Raw genomic sequence first — 25,221 nt, 5'->3', positions numbered from 1 at the left:
TAAATACCAAAACCAATTATTGAAAGTATCATTGTTTAAATGCCTTATGCAAGAAAACAAGAATATATTTAATACTAGCCGCCTTTGGCGACCAGCCGGTTCGCTAATCTTAATGTTTGTTTAAATTTCAATAATTTACACAATTCCAACTTTAATAGATTCTTCAGCAAAATATTTTTAAACTTCACATTTTGATAGTCATATAATTCACACATAATATTATAAAGGCCTTCAGTCATAACGTGATATGTATCTCTCTAATTTTCTGTTACCCCTCGTAGAATTTATGCTTTAAATTAAAGTGTAAATGATTAATATGCAATTAATATAATAACATTTTTTACTGAAACAAGGCATTTTTTTTAATAATATGATTACTCATAATAGAGTCACTGAGCGTTTAAACTTTATGGGCACTAAAGAATATCTTTCTTAATTTATGTAATATCTCAAGAATTTGTCAACAAAATTTTCTCAGATTCATCATGAACAGATCGATTCATTAACAATGTTTAGTTTTAAATGCATCAAACACTAAGAAAATAAAATGAATCGCTTAAAATAATCGGTCGAAAACAGGTTTAAAAAACTACTTAAAAAACAATGTACTTAAAACTATAAGCATATACAAAAAAATATATAACTAACATAAATACAATTTAATTACAAAAACATGCAACTAACCTAAAAATAATTTAAATCATTGGAAACAGGTTAAAAAAACTACTTAACAAACGATGTACTTAAAACTATAAGCATATACCAAAAATATAGAACTAACATAAATACAATTTACTTACAAAAGCATGCAACTAACCTAAAAATAATTTAAATCATCCGTTGATAATGGTTGTCATGGCAACAATCAGAACACAATGCGCAGGCGTGAATTTTCTTCGCTATTTACGGTAACGCAACTGCGTGAATTTTTCTACGCCAGTTGGGGTAACGCTATGCAGATTATACATTTTTAATTTCCCTTATTCTGTGTTATTTTAATGCAAAAGCACTTCAGAATGAATCTGAAACATGGATTAATTAACAATGTTTAATTTTAAATGCATAAAACATTAAGAAAATAAACAGCATCGTTTGAAATAATCCGCCGAAAAATATTAACCCTAGCCTCATTACTGTTGGGAGAAAAAAAAACTGAACCCTTATTCATTTGGCGGTGGAGAAAATGGAAGATGATTTTTTTGGCGGAAAAGTTGGCGGTGGGGAAAATGGAAGATTTTTTTGGCGGGAAAGTTAGTTTTTAATTAATAATTAAAATTTCAAAAAAAGGGACCCCAGGTGCACATTCCCGACCTCTAAGGTATACATGTACCAAATTTGATAGCTGTATGTCAAATGACCTGGCCTGTAGAGCGCCAACACACAAACACACACACACACATTGAGCTTTATTATAAGTATAGATTAGCACTATTATATCGCAATTTCAAAATAATATCGTCTGCAATTCATTTTTAATTTAAATAAGATGATCGGTTGCACCAAAGAAATTCCAAGAAAAGTTATAGGCGATTAAAACAATTTTTAAAGATTCACAAAAAAAAAAAAAAAAAAAATCGTAAATTCTAAGGAATGACACAAAATTTAGTCAAGCATTGTGAGTAACAATTCAACAACTTGGAATATGATGGAAACTATTTTCAGCAACCTATTTCAATTTTTATTCTCAGTTAAAAAACTAGTAGTCAAGTTTTGAACCAATCTTTGAATAACAGAAACTTTGAAGAAACTTTCAAGAAATATTTTTCAGTATTAATAAGAAAAAGTAAATTCTGTTTGAATATATCTTTGTTTCCCGTGCATTGGCTCTTCCAAATTCTTCTGTAAGTTGACGTACTACTGCGCATGCGCAAATGATACGTAATTTTTATTTAATAAAAAATTAATTATCATGAAAGTTTCACAAAATCTGTCGATGCTTCGCAATGTTTACAAGAAAAATTTGAAGATTATTTATTAAGTTATTTAGAGTTCTATCAAGAACAGGAAAACTGGCATTTCCATTTTACAGTCATTGAATGTTATTGGATATTAAATAAATATCTTCGCAACTTTTTATAATTTTTTCTTACTTAATTATAGTAAAATTTATTATATTAAAGTCTTGTTGTGATAAGGTTTTTAACAGAACATTATCTTGGTTTGCTGAAACATGTTTAGTACTTGTGGAATAAATTTAAAAGAATTGAAATATTCATAAATTTTAACAACATAGAAAACGATGATAAGTTTCAATTTAAAAAAAAAAAATCTTTCATTTTTATAAAGACTTTAAAAATCTTTGAAAAAAGAACAGATGTAGGGCTTAATCACTTTCATGATTAATTTATTTTAGGATTTAAAAGTTTTTAATATAATTGCATAATTAGCTTAAAAACTTTTTTAAACATAATTAATCATGTTAATTTCATAACCATAATTTTTAAATGGTTTATTTATTTAATTAAACTTTTGACTAAATTTTTCCTTCATTTTTCACCTTGTATTATATAAAATTCACATTTTAATTTTTTCTGTGTTTTACCCTGTTTTCCAAATTATTAAAATGAAACTTTTCCACAGTATTACAGCGAATTATTCTGAATTAATTCGTTTATCGTAAGCATACTAAAAACACTTTATCTAAATCAGCTTAAATTTTTTTGACGTTTTTAAAAATGAGTCTCCAATTACTAGAATTGTGAATCCAAGAAAACCACGACGAAATCAGAGTGAAATTTATAAGATAAAAGAGGGAAAAAGAAGTTAAACTAAAAATTTTGTCTTTCAACCAATCGATTCTATCTTTCTGTTTCCATCCACTTACTTCGTTAGTTTTTCTTAGAATTATTCTATAATTTTTCTAAATCATATCATTTAAAAGTTCGCGTAAACACTCCCTAGTTTAATTAATGCTATTTACTTGTTATTCTTTATTTGTATTGATCTTTGAAAATTTCGAATGCATTTTTGCTCTAGAATTATAGAGATTCTGCTGAATTTAAAAAAATTTGTTTTCCTCGCGAATCGTGCAGTAGTTCAGAAAGGAAAACATTTAACTTTCTTTCCTCTTCCTCATTTAAGTTAAACATTTTAAGCACTTGGCGAAGGTATGCGGGTTTAATTTTCTTAAAGCACTTTTAAGCCCATTTTAATTTCTCCGACTGTCAGAATGCACTTCCGTAAACAAATGAACTTCGTTTTCATTAATTCTAGAAGTTTATCGTGAAAGTTATCCAAAAATGCCCCAAGTAATATTTACTCAGTATTCTTTTTATTGGTGATGAAATTAAAAACGGAATTCTACAAAAGTTAAAGTTGCAAATTTAAAAAAATTTCTTTTTTATAGAATTGTTTTTTTAAAAAAATTGAGAGAATTTATCTATACACATACAGCCATAAAGAAGGTTTAGATCATACGAGTTGAAGTTGATACGAGTTCAAGAGCTTATCAGAAGAGTTTCGAGACCATGAAAATCATTATTAGTCTGGTCAAAGGAATATGTCAAACTTATTTCAAATTATCTTCTTTTTCTTCGAAAAGTAAATAATGGAGGCTTTCTTAAACAACAGTGGATTTAGACATTTGGTGGATCTAAGCGGTACCCACTATGAGTCTTCTCTTTTTTTAATAAATTGATTAATTTATTTCACATTTCAGAATATTTTAAAATTAATCAACATGTTAAGGATTTATTTTAGGTAATTTTTTTTATTTCAGCAACTTTATGAAAATGTATACGTTATTTATTTATTTATTTATTGTGACTCATATTTGAATTCACATTAGTACACAGTATTCTCTCGGTATTTATAAATACAAAAATAAAAATAATTAACTTAACGAAATAAATAGAAACCTGATCAATTATACATGATATAAAGTGTAAATATTTTCTAATACTTTGGATTTATTAAATTTAAAAATTTATTTATTTAACAGTTAATATCAATCTAATTCAAACTTTAAATGTTTGGAATTATTTTATTTAAATATTTAATGTTCGAAAGGGCACAGAGACTCAATTTAGTAATATTTAATTTTATAAAATGATGCATGTATTCATTGAGACTTTCTAATCCTTTTCTTGAAAATTAAAATGCAAAATAAGTTGTTGAATTCAGCACTGAATTCAATTTAAAGAAAAAGAGCTCACTATATTGCGTTTCCGTAAAATATAAAATAGGATATAACATGACAATCTCGCATAGAAACAACAAATTCTACAGAAATGGAATGATAGAGTCTTTCAAATTCGATTGCAATCATTTTGTGAAAGGTGAGAAAATTAACAGATGAAATATTAACTGTGATAGATGAATGGCACTTCTCGGAACAAAATTTTAAAAAATGAGAGTCCGCTGACCTAAGTGGAAGTGATCCATTAATATCCGACAACTTATGGTTGCTGCACTCAGATAAGATAAAATAAAACGCTCCGAAAGGTATTAATTTTTCAACAACCGATGTATCCGGGATTTCAGAGTGACAATTTGTAACATTGAAAGACTTTTTTTTTGCCACTTAGCTTTAGAAACAGAGATTAATATTAAAATAAGAACAAAATCTTATTTCTCGAGTAAAATCATCAGACATAACGTTAAAAAAATAAAAAAAACAGAAAGAATATTCACTCTGATTATAAATGAAAAAAGAAAAGAAAATATATAAATAAAGAATAGGAAGAAAAAAAAATATTCTTCAATTAGATAGTCTTTTACAAAACAGTATTAAATTTGAAACTTTTAGATTGAAATAAAGATTATTAGTATGATCAAATACGATTCAATTTTTTTCAGTTTTAGCATTCTTTTTCAATGAGTTAACTCAAATACGTCTTCGATATTTATAAGAAAATAGTACACTGGGAAATTACCGAGAGTGGAACGTTTTCTAGCTTTAGAATATCAATTGTGCTTTCTCATTGTTCGAAAAATAATTTCAGAACATATATTTTAGAGATGTTGATTTGAAAAAAAAAATCTGGTTGTGAAAAAAAAAATCTATAGAATTAAGGTTCTTGCAATGAGATTTCTGAAAATCAGTCATTGTTCGGTATTGTTCTTTTCTGAAATTGTTCTTGTTTTATTAATGTTCTTTATTATTGTTGTTAATGTTTATTATTTATTATTAATGTTTTTTATTATTGTTCTTTTTCTTAAATGAAAAAGGTGTTTAATCACATAGAAGCACATTGATTATCACTTTTCTATATTTCTTTTTTACAAATATAAACATCTTTTATATAATTACAATAATTTAAGAACCTTTTTTGCGATAAGGCTTTATATACAAATATTTATTGTTTTTACTTTATGATCATGACGATATTCAGAAGAGATTATGGAGAAACAAAAAGATAATTTAATTAATCTTATAAATAAATTACATTTTTATTAATCATGAAAAAGTCATTAAAAGCATTTCACACAGCTAATCGTTGGACTTAAGAGCTTAGCTACAATGTCTGGAAATTTGTTACTTTTGGAGCAGTGGATATTCACCAAAATAATATTTTAAAATCTTAGTTAGATTTTTAATTAATTAAAAATAAATCTAAATTTTAACCCTTTTCCTTAATAACTTAAGAGAAATCTGTATACATATAAAAACCTTTATAGCTTTTTAAGCTTAAAAAAAGCTTTTCAGTGGCACCGATTTTATTTCTGCATATTTTTCCTCCTTGAATTTTTAAAAAAATTTACTATGAAATGCTACATGCAGTAAATTAACAAATAATTATTATTCAAGTGCTATTGAAATGATCATCTGCTTAATTTTTGAGTTAATTTTCAAAACTTGTTTATGCACTTTGACTTCAAATTCAATGAAAGTATCTTGTATTTTGCATTATTTTTTTTATATAATTCTAACTTGATCAAGATATAACAGTGAAATAATATTATAAAAAAAGCAAATGACAAAATACATAATATTTTTTTAGAAAATAGAATTATTATTCTACAATGATTTGAATTAAAATTTCGATTTTTTTAAAAATTATTATTATTTTTGCAAAACGGAAGTTTTAAACTAATTGGTGCAGTAAGATAAAACAAACGAGAACTGACAAATATCTATGACTCATAGTTAAGAAAATAGATATCTTCATGATCATAACGTACACAATTCAATATTTAGAGATCAGAATAGCTCCTCTAAAGTTTCAAAATGCCATATAATCGAACAAAACAGCGGATTAGCAAAGGAATTCAAAAAGAACAAACAAAAACAGAAATTCAAAGTGTAATACTCATGAAATCTATTCAGAGAAAAAAAATATTTCGCTTTACAAACAGAGTTCAAAATCTCGAATTCTGTAAATAGTATCTCGTTTCATTACTCTCAGAATAATTCATAAAGGAAGAATGACGAAAACATCTAAGCCTCATTAAAAGCATTCTGTAAACAGGCCACCTTGTTATCTTCTATTGAAGATAGTATTACACGCCAAACTTATTTGAATGTATGCCGTTGCATCTCATTTGAAACAAAGTAACGCTTTAAAACTAGAGTAACTAAATGTTTCTGCAGAAGTGTATAGTTTCATTTTCATTAGAATAAATCCTTGATTTTTTTAAAAATCTATAATGAAGGTCATTCATTGTTTATCGGTCGTATTAGTTTACAAAAGCTTAAATGTTACAATTAAAAATTAAGATGGAATTACTATCTTAATTAACTCTAAAAATTTTTAGTTGATAAAAGTTAAATAATTTTAATTTGATTATTTCCAAATCGATTGATTCCAAATTAACGGATTCTAATTAAATTCTAATTAACGGATTAAATTGTGAATTCTCGATTTCATAGAATTTTTTAAACAATTCAAAAATTGAAAGTCAAAACTAGAATTCAGTTTAAAAGAAAACAGATGTCTTTCCATAACTAAAATAGGTATTTTCAAAGACCAACTCACTAATAAATAAAATTTAAGGTCATTAAAATTGTCAAAAATTTTTGGAGTACAATCATTTTACCTGCAATGTATGATGTTAACAGTTTATTATAAAGAATTTTTTTTAGATGAAACCGCTTTTTGTTAAACTCTTTTCACCATTTATGCAAAATAATGATTACAAATAATATTTATATCAATACGAGTAGAATTTTCATACAAATCAAAGATTCAAATCAATACAATTACAATCAATACAATTTACAAATCAATACAATTTTCATACAAAGATTTTTATAATGATTTTTCAAAAAAGAATTTTGGAAATTTCATTTTTTTTCTGTTATTTTCTTTTATTCCTACGAGTTAAAATTATATTAAAGTTCCACAAAGTCTACTCTTTTAGTAAAATTTTGTTTACTTTTAAATCCAATCGACTTAAAACTTCATTGCTTTTTATTGTAATACTAAACAAGATTCTTAATATAGAACCTATTATTTATATACAAAGAATGAACCAGTGTTCTACCTTCGACTACCGTACATATTTACAGAGTGTGGTCTATTTTGCATTTAGCTTCGTCAAACAGTGAACAGAATTAAATACGTCTCTTCCAGTTGAAAATTTGATCCCAAAACTGACATTTGTTTGAAAATCGCATACCAAAATTCATGCATCTAGCTCATATTGCTTATATGTTCTCGCGTCTACATACACATGAATAGGCATCCCAAGTCAATGATGGATTTAGCCCAAAATTTGGTATACATCGAAAATTGAGGCAATAAAATCTTATTCCAGAATTCATCTATCTAACTTGTTATAGTTTGAGTTATCGTATTTATACAAAAACAGACAGATGAAATTTTCACAAAGGATTTCTTGTGACATTTAATGTAATTTCATAAAATTGTTGTAAAGACAGATACAATATTTCATAATTCTAGTTCATTACTTTCCGAATTTATAGTGTTCAAAGACAAAAAGATATAATTCGAAAAATTCATTTTTTTCCGAAAGCATAGGGTGCCGCGGTGGCCTGGTGGTAATGTGTTGGCTTCGGAAATGGAGGGTTTCAGGTTCGAGGCCCGATTCCACCGAAGAACCGTCATGTCAGCTTTCCTGGCGCACGCCAAATCCGTCGAGGTCAAACGACCTCCCACTGTTATGGTGTGGAAGCCTGGAGAGGGGGCTCAAGCTCAGGCGCCGTCCTCGTCATCTGACCACGATTCCAAATTACGAGGTCCGTCGCGAAATATCTCTAGTGTTGCTTTAAAACGGGGCGTTAATATAACTAAACTAAATCTTTCTCAGAGAATTCTAAAGCTCTTGTAAGATCCATTTAAATGACAATGTCTTTTTTTTTTATCGATTTTAATACTTACTTTTGGCTTTTATTACAATTCTCTTTGTATAAACTTATTATAAATTCATAACTTAAATCTATTAGGTCAACAATAATATATATTCATGCATTTAAAAATGACAACAGAAGAAGATTTCATATCATTTTAAAAATTTGAATTACTTCAAACATCGTTTTATTTAAACAAAATTAGGCGATACATTTTATTAGAAGACACTTTTGATCGAAAATCTTCAAAGAGAAAATTTAAAGCTTCTCAGCAAACGGAATAAATCAAAAATTAATTTTCTGAAGACAACGCGCTTATAAATTCTGTCCTAAACGAAAGAAAAATGCATCTCTATCCTCAAGCATTTTTATTTCCACCAGGTTCAAAATAAGTAAACAAATATTCTTAGCTGCGAGATACTGAAATAATGAAAAAAATGAATAAAGTGCAAAATAAACTTTTAATTGTCATTACAGGGGTTAGTGAAAGCACACGTGTTGTTGACGGTTACAGTGACACGCAATCAAAGAACAATTTTTAAACGTCGAATAATAAATAAAACTTGAGTGAATCTACTCTGGAAAGTGTATTGCCAGATTTTAAGAACTAATTAATTGCTTCGGCGAATCTATCAGGGATGACGACAAATCAGGATTAAAATCAGAAAAATAGTTTTGATTGAAATCGTGATAATAATTGAAAACTTTAATTTTGAAATATGATGAGCGAGAAAACTTTTCAAAATTTTGAAATCTGGAATGCCAAGCTTTGAATTTTTACAGATAAACACAGAGAAGTATAATTTTAGTATTTGATGCTATTTCATGATGCAAAGTTCAGATTAAACTATGATGCACGAAATATACGGTAAAGATTTGTGACCAGAATTCGATATAATGTATTCGTTTTAATATGGGAATGATGTTAAGTCAAAATAATTAAAGAAATGGTGATAAGCAGTGTTATAATATAATATCGAAAGACTACGCAGTTTTAGAAAACTTTTATCATATAACCTATAATATTAAGTGCTTAAAAAATTATTTCTTTAAATATTGTGGTCGACAATATGACAAAATTGAATAAATATAACTTAACGAATTAAAGTGAAAGATATCTTCAAAAGATCATATAAAAATGCAGTATAACAGTAGGAGGATCTCTCCAATATTAAAGGTGTTATCTGAGAGAACGCCTTGCTTGACATTGACGTGCAATAATTATGAAATACTAACTTTTGGCGTGAATTTAACATTTTTACCAAATCTATCGTGCCATCCTTAACGAATTGTTTTGGAGTTTACTCCCTGGGGTGCGATTAATATCATTCGAAAATTGAATTCAGGTTTTAGACAAATTTTTCCCAACTGATTGAAACAAAAATTTGACACAGAGCTATATTTGTAGCCACAAAAACACTTACTAAAATTCATACAATTAAGTCACTGCGTTTTTAAGTAATCGCGTTTACATATTTCTGAAAGCACAGACCGGCAGATGGTCAACCTGTTCTTGCATTTAGCTCAAAATCTGAAAAATGTTTACGCTATAGATATTAAATGTACCATATTTAATCTATCTAACTTTCTTCATGTAGTTATCCTGTTAACTTTTATTCGGACAGCCGGACAGACAGACTTCCTCAGAGCGGATTTTGCTCAAAATTTGATAGAAATTTACCAGTTTCATCTGAAGACCGTATACTAAAATTCATCAGTCTCGATCAAAGTATTTTGGAATACTCTTTGTCACAGACAGACAGACGGACATTTTTCAAAAATGTGTTTTTCGAACTCTGGAAGGTCTGAAACGTGGAGATTCGTCAAAATCGCGATTTCGAATTGTTTGTCGATTACTATAATTCGTATACGAAAAAGTAAAATCTGCCAAAATATTTCAAATAATAAAAAAAAATTTTAAATTATTTTATTTATTTGATGTAAGAAATGTCTGATTTAAAATTAAAGTCTTATTCGGCGTTTGTAATACTGCAAGCGATGTTATTTAAAAATCAGATGTTGCAAAAACATGATGCGTTGTATATATATATATATATATATATATATATATATATATATATATATATATATATATCAGATCTTGCAGGTTTGGGCCATAATCATTTGTTAAGTCTGCGGGTGATAAAGAAATAATTTAAAAAAAAGGAGAACATGCCATCAGTCACTGCTTTCTTTCATTTTCAATATAAGGACGGGACGCTAGAGAACCAATGACACATTGCCTATTTTTGGTTACAAATTAAGGAGGAAACAGGACAGAATTAATTTATTCAATCCGAAGGCTGTTTAACCATTATATAATTGAATTATAGACTTTATTTTTTTTATTGACTGGGGGGGGGGGACTGGTTATTCAAGTATGTGTCATGGACGGTGTGATTATACAGTGTTGATTATAATTATTACGGAAACGAAAAAAAAAAAAAAATGGTCCCAATATATAAGGAAAAAAGTACATTTGAATGAGCAGTAAATAAATTTATAAATTTTTCTGAGCTCAAAAAACTTTTAAGAGGTTTAAAATATCTGAATAATAATATGTAAACGTAAAAAGAAATTTCGATTAAAATATATTTATCATTTATTAGAAAAAAAAGGAAAAGGAATATTAGAACTAATTATATTAGCACAGTGAAATTATATTTCAATAATTAAATGTTTCTCTCTTCATGACTATAAAATATGCATAAAAATAAGAAATATTTCATTAAATAATAGAAGCATTTCCCTATTTCAGTTAAATTGAAAGTTGTTTATTTTGATTAAATTGAATCGAAAAAATAATGAAATCTTCATTTTTTTAAGGGCGTAAATGCATTCAGTGACATTGGTGATGAATTTCATAAATAATCAAATACCAAACCCTTATGGTTACAAAAAAAATTCTCCTCGGTAAGCTGGAAATCAAAAGTAGATTCCTTTACATCTAAGTTACGATTTTGAAATTACTTTCAATCCTTAGACAAAACCTCACGGAAAAAACAGCCAAAATTAGGGTTCGAAAATAACTTTTTAGCCCTTAACTTCTAAAATATCGGAATTATCAAAAAACTTTAAATAAAAAAGTTATTCTTAATGAGATGCTAATTTATAAAGTCGTCAGAGATTTTTGCATTTCTAACAACATATCGAAGACATCCAAACAAAATTACTGTAATTATACTATTTACAAGATAACATGGGCAATATAATTTAATAATGGCATATATAATTTAATTTAATCCTTATTAATTTCCAAAGTTTTATCTTATTTCAGCTCATATTAAATTCATTCTAAAATATTCTCTTATTTCCTGAATATTTCACCTTTCTTATTTAATTAAAGCAGCAGAAGCTCTGTAAAATTGTTGACGTCGACAAGTTCCCACACTCAGAGTGAAAAGATAAAAAATTGTCGATCTAAGACATTCTTTTAAAAAATCCCCACAATTCCTTTACTTAAATCGACACGTTAAAGAATCCCTATCACCCACTTTGCGTCGTTCTGTATTGATGTGCTCGTCGCTTCTGCTTGTATATAAATTTTGCCTCCCGGGAAGGAATAAAAGCGAAGTTAAAAATTCAAAGAGTCTTCTCTCTTTGGCCTCTGCTTTAAAAAAAATTATGTTTATATATATATATATATATATATATATATATATATGATATTTTAAACTCTTAATTTAATCCAAATTAATGTCCAAAACTTTACCTTAATTTAGCCCTTCCTGGCTTCATTATAAAATATTCTCTTATTTCGCGATCCAATTCCACTTTCAGTTTAATTAATCCCTTTGTAAAAATAATGCGCCATCAAGAACTACGTTTCACATGAGAGCGATACCTCGGTACCTTGAACATTATATATATATATATATATATATATAAAGAGAGAGAGAGGTTTGGGCTTTAGGGACCATGATCGGTGAAGAACTGAAGAAATTTTCTAAAAGTCGTGTCATGAGAATCGTTGCACTTGATAGACTTTCTACAGGATTCTAAATAAAACGAATGATTATAAAAGTTTTGTACTAAAGAAAATAAAGAGATGAGGATTACAAAGGACAAAGTTCTATGGAGTTTGCGTTCGATATGAATTCGAATACTTTACTGTTTACTCTGAAATGTGAAATTCTCAAAATTCTACATTTAGAATCTAACGTCAAGCTAAAAATGAACAAAGGGGGAAAAGACGATGATAAATATTTTTCTGTTCTTATATAAGAAATGAAAAATATACTATAAATATGAAACAGATCCATTACAATTTGTAACAATTTCTTTGTAATCTCCACAATACAGTTTTGACAGTCATATTTTGTGGGATAAAAGAAATTCAACTACTTGAGAAGGGCCTGACTTTCCAAAGAAGCAGCCATCGAGCTATTACTTACATTTGTCAAAATGATGGATATGTGGTGACTTGAATGAAGCTCTTTTATTGCATGATAAATCGTCTTGCGCAGTTCTCCAACGCATGTAGATTTTATGAGATCATTTATCTATTCACTTCATTCAACACATGAGGAGAAATGTCCCATTCTTTTCTACTTCGGTATTCCTACCGCGGTAAATTTTAAAAGAAGTTAAATTTACGAATTCGTATGCTTTGACAAAATAATTGACGAATTTAATATGAGTAACGCTGATTTCTGTTTGTTTTATGGACTGGTTGCGCATGATTTATGTACTTACTAGCCGCCCTTAGCGACCATCATTTTCATCTTAATTATTGACTTAGTGAGCAGTTAAATTATTAATACGAAATGCATTTTTTAAAATTCAGTTTGATACTTTATACGACTAAAACACATGAAATCAATTTATTGCAAACTGAAATATTTATGTATTAAAAAAATGAAAACAAAAATGAAAATACTACCAAGGACTTAATAATTGGCAACGGCACGTAATTAAAGGATTTGGTGGCGAGTTTGAAATGCATTACAACATTTAAAAATATTGTCTATAAAATTGAATTAAAAATATTACTAAAATTAAGGGGGGAAATGTATAGAAATGAAATTTATATCATTAAAAAGGTAAATTATTTGATCTTAAGATAAGACAAAGGCCCTTTTTGTCTTTCCGAAGATATGCTCATTTATTTCTATAACTATTGCCCATATGTCGACGATTAAACCTGTTTTCACAATTAAACTTGGTTTGAAATCTATTCTTTCATTTCTGTTATATTGCCTTTTCTTGGTTGAATGCAATTTTAGTGATACTGCAAATATTTATAATATTATCTTACATTTCTATTAATTAGCTAAGCGAAACTTTGAATTGATGTAAAAATGATCAGTGAAGTAGACTGAAATTCGTATGATGGTCTGGACTGTTGCCATTCGACGATAAGCAATAGGAGAAATTTCTGCGCCAAGTACGTTAGCGTAATATATATACCGAGAGATTTTTCTATTTTCGAATTCATTTCTTCATATTGTATTTTCAGCATGATAATATATATAAGCTTGCTTAAAATCTGTAAATTGTGTCAGGCGACGCACTTGATGAAAAAATTGTTCAAATACTGTTCAATTAAAACAAGAGTTACCAAATATGGCACGTGGTTATTTCTTGGGTAATAGCTGCTCGTTAAGAAAGTTTTTTAACGTAATAAGATTTTAATTAAATGTTAATGAAAACTTTAACGCTTATCCTGAATAATCTGCTAATTATTAGCATTATTTTGTTCTAAAACTACTTTTATATCTTTTAAAAATTTATAAGTTTTCCATTGATGCTAATTCTTACTTTACACACCTTTTCGAAAATTTCAATTCATTTCTAAAAAAATTTTGAAATACAATTTGTAACAATATTTTTCATTGTTTTAATTACTGAATTTTTATTGACTCGCTTTGAGGCGACATTGACAGTAGTTTTTATGAGCACGCTATCGCTGCTACATAGTTAAGATTAAATTCTAAGAAATTACAAAAAAGAAGCCTAAAGAAATATCATGCAATAAATTTTCGAACTAGAGATTCGAATTTCTTACAAAAAATTTTCGAAGTCATTTCTTTCTTTCTTTCTTTCTTTTTCCATGGAAATGATTCCTGATGAATATAGGTAAAGAAAGATTTAAGTTCAAATTTGGACAGATTGTTCGCCGATCTTTTAACTCTTCAAGGAACAGTTTCTTTCTAATAATGATGTATTAAAGGATTTTTGCTTTAAAGATTCTTTTATGAAAAGAAAATCGTTTAAATTGATCAGATAAATTTAGGTGGACAATACTAATGACGAAGATCTATTTCAATTACCCTTGGAATGTTATTAGACATTAAGACATTAAAAAGAAATGCATTTTTTTGGTGTTGGATTCTAGGTTTGAAAATAGATTCCTTTAAAAGATGTAATATATATTTAGCGCAGTCGCATGTTTTTTTTTTTTTCTTTTCACATTGAATATTTCTGTTTCTGTTGTGGCGTGGATGTTTAAGAGACAGATGCTGGCTCTTAAATCGTCCTTAACTTAACTTAACTATGGTACCATAACCTAACCATGGTACAAAATGACCAGGTTCATTCTGAAATATTTGTCGTCTGCTTTGAAACAGTATGTTAATACAATTAAATAAAATTAGTTGTACGGCAGTTGCATTACTCTATCTTCACTTTTGGATAATAGATGGCGTTGCCTGATAAGGTACGCATCCCATAGTGCATTGCGATTGTAAATAATAAGATGAGATGCTGTTCTGTTAGAGAGTTACGCGCATGAATGTCTTGTCTTCTTGTTTTTTGTGAGACGTGATGCTGTTCTGTTAAGAGCGTGTGTTAATGCCTTGTCTTTCGTGTTTTGTGTGAAATGTGATCATTAGAGAAATGTTACCGAAAACATACGTCCTGTTGCTTCCACTGCACGGATCATAATGATCTTCATATTCCACCACAGTTTCTAATATTGTCTTTTTGTATGATATTAATTATATTATGAATATTAATTATTAACATTGCCTTGGATATTTAAAAAAATTATGAGTTTTTTGTGGAAGTAATTTTTTTATAATCGTACAAAAGCCTAGATAGAATTATTTTAATGACAAAGCATGGGGATTATTTAAAATACATAAATAAATTTATTAAATTATAAATTCCTTTTATTAATTGAAAAGTTCTTAATTAATGTTTTATATTTAAACCTAATTTTCGGAGGTTTCTAATTTTTATATCAAATAATGTGTTTAAAAGTATTGTGTATTTTGTTAATATGTACTTCTTAACTAACATCTGTTAACTATCATTAACAAAAACGAACTTTCTTAGAATTCTCAAATGAAATGCTATTTATGGATTTATTTCATTGAAAGAAATACGAATAAAAAATATAAGCTGACGTGAAGGAACAAGACAAAACACTTTAATTTGTACCAGTATCAGAAAGATTCATCAACGAAAGATATTTCCCATATCATAATTAAATGTTTAAATAAACATAAAAACTTCGGAAATGATAAAAAAATCTTTAGAAGATTCTATGTCCAAGAATAAAATTTGTTCCTACTGAATAAATATTGATGAAAAAAAACTCTTTCATCTAAGTGCTGAAACAAAGATACATTTAAGCATTGCCATTTTAGATGGCTCAAGTTTCATTCGCTTCCTGTCATAAATATTTCATCTATTCCTAATAATGGATTTAGAAACGAAGTATTTACTGCTTTATAAAAATTCTGGGATTCACAAAGTATAGGCTAAGAATTCTAGACATCCGTGTTTTGGAAGTAACGCGGAATTCTTTTCGTGACAAATGCAATTTTTAAAAGCTCACTGGATTTGTAAAAATAATGGTTGAATAAAAAGAATGAATTTAAATAAGACATAAGCTGATAAAAAATCTAGGATTCTTATTTTGCCGTTAGTCCAAGGTTAACGGCAAAATAAGAACACTTTTTTAAATTAAACTATTTTTTTATTTCGCAAATATTTCTGCAATATATTGTATATGGAATTTTATAATTTAGTATTTATATTTTCTTTGAAATCGTTTGCTTATAAAGATTTTAGTTATTCCAACAAAAAATATTTCTTTGTCATTGTTTATTAACGGATTTCAAAGTTTTAACACTTTAAAAGAAATAAAACATCCATCATTTTAATGGTAATCAAACCTGTTTAAATTTTTTGAAGGCGAATATAATAATGCCATTCGGAACGAATTTATCCGATTTTTAAAACAAATTTCTATAAAAAAATAATTTTTCAAAAAATTTTTAAAATATTTATTGCTGACAAAATCCTATTGCAAACCTATTGCTGGAATTAACGAATTAAAAGAGAAATTAGTAACAAGTTCAATTATATATCAATAATAATACTTCATTAATTTATAAGCATTTTTTCCAATAAATAAAAAAGTGGATTTTGCTCTAACCAAAAGACAATATTTTCTTGAAGGAAATAGCAACAACACTTCTTTTTCAAACCTTTTTTAAGTTCAGTTTTTAGCCCTACTTTTCGATTTCGCTTTTTCAAAATATCTTGTCATTCAAAACCAAAAGCTTCGATAAATAATTTGCCAGATTTAAAATTTATGAATTCTATTTCAATCAATTTTTTTTACTTAATCTTATGATGGTAGCAAATGTTGTACCCATCTTAGAAGTACGCACATATTTTGTAGAAAATGCTCAAAAAAATAAAAAAAAAATACTTTGAATAAAATAAAAAATAAAAATTATATATTCTTTTTAAACCTCATTCATCTTTTTACCATTCCTGCAGTAAATCTTTGCAAAAGCAATATTATTTGCAAACAACTTTAAAATAGCTTTAACCAAATTTTTTTCCCTTGAAAAATCAACTGCGTTACTTCACAAGGCAAAATAAGCATTTGAGCAAAACAACTAAAAGACGAATTTTATCGTTCTGTAAATTATAATAATTTGGATGTTGGCTGTAATGCTGAATTCTTCAGATGGCAAATATTCCTAAAAATTCCACAATATTCCTAAATAATGGGTATGGATTGTTACTCTAATAAATTAAATTAAATCCTTTCTTTTGTAAATTTAGTTGACATTTTTCCTTGTAAAGAAAATGTTTATTCGCATTATATTATAACCAACTCTTTCAAAAACTGTAACATATTTCCACTAATAATCTTTTTATATATGAAACAGATTTCGCTATCTAAAAATTTGAAATAAAAATACAGAAATGGTTAATGATAACGAAAAAAAAATTCTATTCCAAATAATTATTCAGAAAATTTTAATAAAAATGAATAATTTTTATGAAGATGAAAGATATAAAGGAATAATGCAATGTGATAAATTTTGTTGATATTACCAAATTCTTTCTTATGTCAACGACCCCTCTAGCCTTTACTCATAGTTTAAAATCAAAATCTGAAAGAATGATTTTGATTACAAAAGATTCTTTATTTATGAAAAAAAAATTGCAGAATATCCGCAAAGCGATTAATTTCTAAAAAGAAAAAATTACAAGATATCCACAAATGATTAACATGGCTTTGTCGAGGAAAAAAAAAGACAGCGATATCTATAGTTTTGAATACAAAAATAAAAGAATAATATGACAGGTGAAAGTTTTTGTGGATTTCTCAAATTTTCTATTACGCCAACGCTTTAGGCTCTAATCCACAGTTTAAGCAAGAATCTAAATGAATAATTCCGATTCCGAAAAATCCTTTACTTCTGAAGAATAATTTTTGGCAGAATATCCAGTGTGAGCGGCATATCTTCCCACAATTCTACTAATCTTAATCTTTCCGATAAGAAATACAAAAATATTTCACTATCCCAGTTTGGAATACAAATTCTCCTCTTCGATCAAATCGAATTTCCCACAGGAAAAAGGCAAACAAACCTTGGCGAGATTTTGGGCGACAACTCGTGACAATTCCCCCGCAAATGGACATAAAATCCCAGTGCATCTTCTCCTAATAGTTCGTATTTAAGCCAACCATCCATCCGCGTCGAATTTGGAAGGTCGCCCCACATTGTTTTGTGGATGAAAAAGAAGCAAAAAACATCCAATTTCGATGCCTCTGTTCAATTATGCCGGCGTTTTTCTCGTGAGAGCAGAAACGAGAAAATCGTAGCGAATTTCTGCCCAACTTATCTCCACTCCAAACCACATCCGTGTGTCTAGGAATGCCATCTCCAGCATTGACCTTTCTCGTTTCTTGTGTGTGGAAGAAAGTGAAAGAGTTACGTTGAACTTGATTATAAAAAATTGTTTATAATCATTACAATCTTGATTTAAATCCCGATTTAAAATATAATTTTCAAATGTGACAGTATTCCAAAGCTATCATCTGACATTTCGTATAATGTTGCTTCCTATTTCATAGATCTTAATTTCCTAAATTTTATCTTAATTTAACCCATATGAACTTCATTCTAAAATGTTTTCTTATTTCCTGATCCAATTCCCACTTTTTTATATAATTAATTCTGCACGTGCTCTGTAAAACTGCTGAATTCAGTAGGTCTTCATAATCTGCTCGAAGGGATGGAAGTCCCTGGTGCTTACAGCATTCTTTCCTAAATTTCTAAAATTTCTTTTCCAAAGAATACACATGCCAAGGAAATCTCTATCAAAATCTCATAGTAAAATCCCTGAGAGAAAATTTTGCTCCCTTCTGCTCTTGTCTCGAGATGTAGACTGTCATATTTCTTACTACTTATTATTTGTACGTAAATTATACCTTCCGTGGTGAAATAAATCAAAATTTTAAAATCACAAAAGCTTCTTCGCGGTCAAGCATCTGCCAAAACATGTTTTACACACACACATACGTGTGTGTGTGTGTGTGTGTGTGTGTGTGTGTGTGTGTGTGTGTGTGTGTGTGTGTGTGTGTGTGTGTGTGTGTGTGAAAAATTGACGTGAAAAAATTAAAAAGTCAATATTTTTATATAATCTCCCGATTTTATTTCTCGTATTTAATGAAATATTCTTCAAACACTAATATTCTATAAAGAAAAGAAAAAAAGAAAAGAAACGTTTCATAATTCTGTTGACTGGAAGTGGCAGTTATTTACTTAACCCTTTCTAGGGTCATGGGAAGTATGCTTCCCACCAAATTTATCAATCTTTGTATGAAATTATGTAAGTTGGCTTAAGTTCTGACAAATTTTTTTAGTAAGTCAGAAATTTAGATGCTGCAGTTCTTTATCTCAGACAAAATGATGTGTCTTGATCTGTTACTTAATTATTAATTAACCAAATTAATTAATTAATCAAATTAAATTTATCTAATAAGCTAATTTAATCCCTTTTCTTATTCTAATTTCAAGCCTAAAAATATTTTAACATAATATGACTAGAAAAAAATGGCCCTTTAAAGGGTTAAAACAATGCAACTGAAAGTTTCATTACTTAAATTTTAATTGCAGCTGAATGCAAATTATTAATTGCCAAAAACATTTCATTAATATGACCAATAGAACAAGGGAACTGTATAAGATTTTAGAATTTAATATTTACATAGCATAAAATTTTAGAATTTTAAAATTTAGATAGTAAAAAATTTTAGAATTTAGAAATGTAGAATTGTTAATAGTTTTAATAACTTTTTCATTAATATATTTACTGACCCTAGAAATATAAAAAATAAATAAACAATAGTAATATAATAAAACAAAAATTTTCAATTCATTGTATTTCTCCATTTGAAATTATATGCTTACGTCTAACAAATTTAGAAAGCTACTAGTTAACAATCAGTATTATAACAATATGTATTAATGTTGTAGGCTGTGGTGAATAGCTTATAAGCCAGTTAACAACTACGCTGCCCGAGCAATTGCTTTTGTATCCTGGTTATGTTACTGGACTGCGAACCACAAGGTCTCAGGTCCTATCCTTCGCGCATCGCAATCCGCCAAATTGGTGACCCGGACGTGATAATTTTTAATTCTAGCTTTGAAAGAGTCATTATTAACTTGTTGAGTGCTAATGTGGATAGTACATTTATAATTGATTGGTTAATTCGGTATGGACGTAATCATTGATATGAACGGTAATATTAAAATTCCAACATTCTGTTTTAATGTTTGTGCCTTTGCTGATGTATTCATTTCCTGCATTTTGTGATACCATGCAATATCTTTGTTTCGTGAACAAGGGATATACTGTGCTAAAACCACAATCTACAAAGAAGGAAGTTGGAAACGTGACGATCAATCTCTCCCTTACTGCTCTTAAAAAGTTAATCCACCAACGATATTTTTATTACAAAGGAAATTTCTGATTAAATTTTTTATATTTTAAAACATACCAGCTACTTGTGAATGCACCATGATTATACTGAAAACAAGTTAACTGAGCTTAATGGCCAAAAGAATCTGATGTTCCGATTTAGAAGGGACAGTCCTGCTTTTGACTCTATGCCTTGATTTGTACCACTTTTGAATAAAATTGAAATTTTCAGTTTTGCTTATTTGTAAATAGTTCATATAAAAAATCCTAAAAAGAGGAAATAGGATTAAATTTTAAAGGAATTATTGATTTTTTTTCCCACCATATAAGCATATTAAATGTGATAACTTTATATTAATGAACAGAGGCAATACAATATTTTAATCCTTTGAATATTATTAAATTCCGTTATATATAAGCTAATGTTGGGACAACGTAAATATAAAGTGAATAGGCGTGCGTCCAAGTTTTTTATTCTTGTTTTAGCCTCATTCCTTAGTGTCTAGTGTTTTGAGTTGAAATTTAGAAAATTTGCTTGCCATTATTTAAGTGATGAAAATATTATAGTTTTTCTCATGGCATATTTTCAAGATGTTTTTCTTTATTTTCAAAATTAAGTAAATCCCCTTGTAACCGGCATTCATTTAAACTGGCCATATCAAAATAATGGCACTTTTGAAGTTACAAATTTGCATTCAAAATTTAATTCAACAATGGGTTTTAGATTTTCATTAAAAAGAACGCCTTGATTACATTTGGCTAGAAACCTCTCAAGTCTAGCTTTTAATTTTTTTTTCCAGATAAGAGCCAAATAAAAAAAACAGAACTATCAGAGTCTCTCAGTTATGCTTCTGTGATTCGAAAACTTCACAAAAAGCCTCTATTACGTTCATTCCAAATTTTTCTAATGAAGGATTGTTCATCATTTTCGTTTGTTCTAAATTCCTGCTTTCAACGATTTCATAATCGAAACTACTCGACTTAAATTCATTTTTTTTTCGTATTTTCTATAACCAAATAAAAGATAGATTTGGCTCAGATGCTCCCCCGAAGCAAGCATGTAAACAATTCAAACGTGAGAGCTGTTGCCAAATGACAATTAACAAATTCATCTTGATTTTGCGTCTGCAAAACCATTTTATATTTATAGATGATATAAAAAATATATATTAGTGAAGAAGACGTCGAGGTTTTAGATAATGTAGTCAATTCTATTTCCTCATAATTATATCTTGATTACGCCGAAAGAATCAAAGATTTCATGGCAAAGGAGAAGGCAGATGATGAAGATGAAGAGTAGATAGACAAAAAGTGTTAAATGAAAGGAAGCAGACGAAGGATAGAAGACTTCGAAAATATTTACTTAATAGGTTGATATTCAAAGCTACATGTCACCATACTTAGAAATTAGTAAATTTTCTTGTAATATTATGTATCTTAATTTTAAAATATTGCTTAAGGTTGCTATTTTGAAATATAGAATTATGTGCATGTATTTAAATATTTCTTTATAATTAAATTTACAACTCTATCTATATAATCTATTAACCATTTTGAGTGACTGTTCGCCCACGATTTAATGGCATTAATTTAATCCTGTAAACCAACTTTGATGAACTACATTTTATCACACCAAATAAAAGTTTCATTTTAAATTATATTTTCACAATAAATAGCATTCTGATTGGCGAAATGTGCACGCAAAGTGACGATATTAGTTGGCGAAATCGATTCAGTTGTTGGTTGGTACAGGTCTGATGCTTAATCAAGGTTTTTATTTGGCTGTATCATTCTAAATGGAAGGTCGTTGGAGGTTGGAAATGGTCAAGAAGCCATTGATTACTTATCTAGACGTTCCAGTTTTTCAAATGAAATAAAAATAGGTGAAATCAATACAACGATTGCGACTAGGGAACTCAGTTTTATTTCTCAAAGAGAAATTACAATAAAATAGTGTTTTTGTGATTTCTCTCGAAATTAAATTGTGGTTACTACATACGATCATTAGGGGCTTATTAAGAATTCTTGCACTTTAAAATGAAATAAAAATGAGCGAAATCTGATCTGTTAATGATATTGGAGGATTCGTTCTTTTGTTTTTCTAATTACTTTGAATATAAAGAAATGATTTTCAAATCATTTGTTTATTTGTATTTTACAGATTGAAAAACATGACTAAAAGATTTTGGCAAGTATAATTTCTACAAATGAGAACACGGAGCTGTAAATTTTAAAAATATATACTGAATTTGTCTGAAAAATCTCTTATCTGGCATTCACATGGTCTCGTTGTGGCTAGTTAAGAGAGACGCTACCGTAAAATGTAATGCAATAAAGGGGAATAGAAATGAATCATTCAGACAAAATCAACAGCCAATCCCTAGACAGATTACTTGAGGTCCCCTCTAATGATCCAATAGCCTCTCCCCTCCACCCAGGGGAATGATACCACCCACGCGGACAAACAATGATCAGTATAAAAATGGCATTTGTTTGAAGTTCGAAAGTATAGATAGAGATCTTTTTCGAAGACATTCTAAACATAAAAATAGTTGATATTTAATATATTATTTATGCAAAATTTTATAAATATTAGTTTGCGTTTGAATCAAAATGACCTTTTCTACCCTAAGTTATAAATTTTTAAAAATGATTATTCGTATTTGCTTTTATAAGTTTTTTTTCTGTTTACCTATGATAACTTGATTTAATCATTTTTTTTCATAAATTTTTTAATAAAAAATGTGAGGTTGAATTTTTAATAAATGAATTATGTCCTCCCCCTTTTTTTTATCGTTTTCAGCCTTTTAATATAATTAAAACAATAAAGGTAAAGAATAATTATCTTAGTCGGCATCTCTAAATCGTTATCACACAAGCAATATAATGTAATTTACGCAGCGTTATTAAAGTATATAAGAGGCCTTTTCGCTTACTTGTTTGAAAATGCGCTATTTCTTACTTCATTAAAAATTATAAATTAAAAAGCAATAAATCCTGACAAATATATTCATAAACTTTAGAAAGCTATATCCAAAAGGAGAGTACGGGGGTATGAGAGGATTATTTCAAATCACAATAAAACTTCCAGGTTGAGTAATATATTGTTACGGACTTAACTTCCACTTCCGTCGGGTTTTTTTTTTTATTATTATTATTATTTGATTTGATGGTCGATGCAGAAATGAACAGTTCTTTAGTAGAAAAGACGACGACTTTTATTGCACGAAGATACTAACACAGAGACGACGAATATATACAGCTGAGACGAACACAGGACAGTACACTACAGCAAACAGTAGCTTACAAGTCGTAAACGGTAGTAATAACAGCCATAGCACACAAAGCGGCCAGACAGAATTCAGAAGGAGGAATCTTCGTAGATTCACTCTACGCTCACGTAGGTCTCTCCAAATGGCTGAAATTCTCCACTGTCTCCTCGCTTTAGCTGTATCCAGCAGCAATCGTTTGAGATCCACGCAATGCTGGCACTTCTCCGGACTATACCGCCGTTATTCACTATCCTCTCGACGACTCGTTCGTTACTTGTTTACGACTCCAAATCCGATTCAATTCCGACGTGAAACTGCCTGCCTTTTATAGTTCCGGGGGGGGGGGCGAGAAGATTTTCGGACCAATCAGGCGTATCACAGTTCCTATTGGATGGATCGATAAAATTCTCGAAGTTTCCAGTAATTTCTATTTTATCGCCAAAGTCGCCAAATTCGGCGCCAAGCTCTAAGATTACTGACGCGGCACCCGATCAGCACCCACAGGGCTGATTGTAAAACGACATTTCCTACGATGACACTATTCATGCTGAGAAGCCAAAATTACAGGTTTGTAACAATATTAAAACAGAAACACAATGATTTTCTTACCAACATTTTACCATTTTGAATTAGAAGACAACAAAATCAATAGCTCAGTTGCAATTTTTACTTTTGAAAATAACCACAAACCTCAGGGCATTTTTTTTACATTTTCAGGCTAACATTTCGGTTTATTTTAATTATTATTTCTTTTTTTAATGATACTGTAATAATATTTATATATTATATATTCATTGATATTTGTACACATTTTAGATTGTTGAATTGTCTAATTGCTTTATTAAAATTTGCATTATTCGCTTTATTAATTCTGCTTCAGAGCAAAAATTTATTCCACTGCAAATAATAATTAAATAATATATACAAAACTATTTACATAATAATGAGTACAGATATACGTAGTATCATGAAGATATTTCTAGGTTTAACCTATAACAATTATAAACTAATAAAAGTTGTTTCAAATATCAATTGAATCTCAGGATATAGCATTTTAAATAAATACACCTGGTGCTATTAATTATTAATTGCACATCTGTAGTAATTCTTACAACTGTTTGCAGTTATAATATATTTAGATTATTACAAGAATTTTATACCGCTCAGAAAAGAATAAGATTTGTATTTTTTTCTATTTAAATATTAGTAATTTTAATGTCCAAACATGGATGAAATAAAAGAACACTCACCTTTAATATCTCATCACACCAAGAGCTTCAAAAAACGAGATTTATTTGAAATATCCCTGCCTGGAAAGAAAAATTATGATATTAGAATTATAGATTCAAGAAAATGTTATTATAGATCTGAAGAGAATTATAAAGTCATATTAGAATATTATCGTTTGGCTCTATTTCGCCCTATAATTATTCTATAGTTTTTCGCGCTAGAACAAATCTAATATCAAAGCGTTTTTGAATCATTGTGCATATGCCTACAGAAAGACAGACTGACAAC

The 25,221-nt window shown here is 28.5% G+C and overlaps 1 protein-coding gene across 1 annotated transcript in view; it reads right to left on the bottom strand.

The window, feature by feature from the left end:
* The window catches only part of LOC129969564 (rhomboid-related protein 2-like), a 318,342-nt gene that overhangs the window by 225,960 nt on the left and 67,161 nt on the right, over nucleotides 1-25,221 (bottom strand). Inside the window, exon 2 of the mRNA XM_056084189.1 lies at nucleotides 24,954-25,013. The gene's annotated coding sequence lies outside the window, so the exon portion shown is untranslated. The remainder of the gene's footprint in view (nucleotides 1-24,953; nucleotides 25,014-25,221) is intronic.

This window comes from Argiope bruennichi, chromosome 5 (genome assembly GCF_947563725.1).
Source record: "Argiope bruennichi chromosome 5, qqArgBrue1.1, whole genome shotgun sequence".
Taxonomy (NCBI): Eukaryota; Metazoa; Arthropoda; class Arachnida; order Araneae; family Araneidae; genus Argiope; species Argiope bruennichi.
Note: the sequence above shows the minus strand (reverse complement) of the source record. Positions and strands in the feature narration are given on the sequence as shown.